Raw genomic sequence first — 2,817 nt, forward strand, 5'->3', positions numbered from 1 at the left:
TATCCACCAGCATGTAGCTCTATCAAATTCCACATCAAAGATGTGTTTATAACATGTCTGAAGCTGTACCCCATCACGGCTGCAGGATCTTTTTCATCTGAGGGTATGGATGAGTATGTAAACTAGTCTTTACCAAAACATTTGATAAAAAACTGAAAGGCGGGATGTATCTCAGTCTTGGGTGACTACAAGTTCATCTTCAAGCAGTCTCTTTAACCTTGGTATGGGTAGGCATCCCCTCCAAGAGGAGAAAAACTGGTGTCTCCAGCAGGGGAGCCCTAGAGCTCCAGAGAGCTGCGATGGAGATATTCAGGCTCCCTGGATATATGTAGGGAATATCCTCGACTGAAACATTGCTGGCTTGAGGTCAAAAAGTTGATTTCAGTAGAAGTCTAAACTTCTGTCCGTATGGTGTTTAGGAAACATCCTGATTTACTTAGTTTAAACAAAGGCAGATATCCGGTTAAAATCCCTGGAGCTGCAGCCAATAAGTGCCTCATTTCAGCACTACGCTTGCAGCAGTGACTGCCCACCATAAAAACACTGTTCGGAGAAATAAAAGTATTAAGAAAATAAATAGTTTCGGTACTTGGATTAGACACTTGGATTAGATTTAAAATATGTGAGGAAAGATGGAGCTAGTAGAGTTGATAAAGAATAAATAGACAGACCCCAGTGACAATGTTTAATCCAGGCTGCTGCATAGGATGTGTTTTTATGTTGTATATTTGTCTTCTTCCCTCTTACAAAGTAGGTGAGAAAGGGACTTGCATTGCCATATATCTCCACCGCAGTTGTCCAAGTACCTAGGTAACATGAATAGGACTATCAATATGCATTATCCTGGTTTTGTAAAGCCAGGGAGAGGTTAAATATCTCCTACAGGAAATCTGGCATAATATCCCAATGTCTCCAAGCTTGTGGCTTAAAGAAACATGTTCATAAAACTGTAAAAAATCAAGTTGTAAAAGACCTTGGGAGGTCATTGAGTCCTTCCTCCAGCTCTTCCATTGCATGACAAAAATCAGCTAGCTTGGCCCTCTCTTTTGCACAGCTCTGGGTGCAGGAGGTAATGGGTATTGATTCTTTCAGCCTTTCTTCCTTCATGACAACTATACTCTGAAAATTGCAGCTGAGCTTCTAGCCACCCGGGGAGGAATTATTTATCTCCTTTATCTGATTTTCTATAGCAGCAAAGAAGAAGCAACTTCAGTGATGGGGCTGTAGTTGTCACAGCTTTGCTAACAGATACTGCAACTTCACAAGGTTTTGTGTCTCTAGGCCTGCTATTCAGATGAAGGCTGCTTCAGAACTTGCTTTCCTTTAGCCTTGTGTTAGCAGAGAGGGCTGTTGGCCTTGAAACCACTTCAAGGTGGTTGCTTGCAGTAGGCACAGAGCTGGTTTGATTGTAGGTGGAAATGAGCAGTTTCTTGGTTTATTTGTCCACCTCTTCCTAACAGCTGGAGTTTTCCAAATCACTTCCCTGTCAGAAAATCTGCATGTGTGAACAAAGCAGCCTGCCTGCAGCCCAGACCATTTGTTGCTGCTGCTGTGGGACTGAGGAGACTGAAGCAATGGGGCTGGCTGGATGGTAGGAATCAGACTCAGCGTCCCCCGCTTGGGTGCTTTGTAGCGACTCAAACATGTCAACTTGAGTCATGTTCTTTTCTTCGCTCAAGGGTAATGATACTTGCTGGAGTCATCCTGACTCTGAGGTTAGATTCATCTGGTAGGCAAGTTCAGAACAGGCCACCCTCAGACTCTAAACAAGAATGCTGTCGCTCAGTTTATGAATTCAAGATGTCAGTTTTTGCGTCCCAAGATCTATTTTCTGCTATGGTTTCTATTCAAGAAGGGCTGTGCCCATGTAATGAATAGCAGCTGACGAGATCTTACAGCTCAGCATTATGCAATCAAAATGAATAGCATGTATGCAAGAGTCCCTGGCATAGCACAGTAAGGAGTGCAACCTAGGGCCAGGTCCCATTTCTGGGGATTCCACATCATCACCATACTTGGGGTGGGATGCTTGACATCCTCAATGGGCTTGTCAGGAATGGAGTTTGTTCTTTGTTTTCCCAAGAAGAAAGCAAGCCAAGGAACCTGGTCCTACTGTTTTTTGTTCCAAGATGTCAAAAAATTGGTGAGGATGCTATGATGCCCTCTGGGTCAGAGCTGTGCTTCAGCAGTGACCATGCTTCATCCTCCAAGCAAAGTAAGTCTTGTGTGTGCAGATTAATTATCTATTAGATCTTTTATTTTGGTCTAATAGAATATCCCATATCTCCCCATATCTGGTTTAAGTCCTGAGGGCACTGTGGCTATGGCAGCACCAAACCCACCTTAACTGTGATCAGAAAATCCAGACCTCATTTCAACCCCCTTCACAGCCAACTCAATGCTATCTTCTTTAACCCTCTTGGTCTTCCTAATTCCCCCAAGAAAAAGTTGTCAGGGAGCTGATGTGTTCTTCTACATAAACAATTGATTTTGGGTTCCAAAAACAATAAATAAATTTCTCCAGGTCAAACCAAAGCAAATCATTTGAGTTTTCTTGGGAAACTGAAAAAAAAAAAGATTAATGTAGGATCAACTCTCAAATAGTTTCTTCAATCCAAACCCAAAATATTTTATTGTTTATTAATCTTTTCATTCAAGCTTGTTTTCTTTTCTTTTAATTTGTATTCTTTTTGAAAACAAACAAACAAAAAGCTGTATTCAGATATGAATGTGAAGATGTTGAAATGGAACATTTTTGTATTTGAGAAAGAAAATAATCCATTTTGTTTAGAAGAGGTTGAAACAATATGTTTCAAT

The sequence above is a fragment of the Meleagris gallopavo genome, chromosome 4 (assembly GCF_000146605.3).
Source record: "Meleagris gallopavo isolate NT-WF06-2002-E0010 breed Aviagen turkey brand Nicholas breeding stock chromosome 4, Turkey_5.1, whole genome shotgun sequence".
In the NCBI taxonomy this organism is placed as follows: Eukaryota; Metazoa; Chordata; class Aves; order Galliformes; family Phasianidae; genus Meleagris; species Meleagris gallopavo.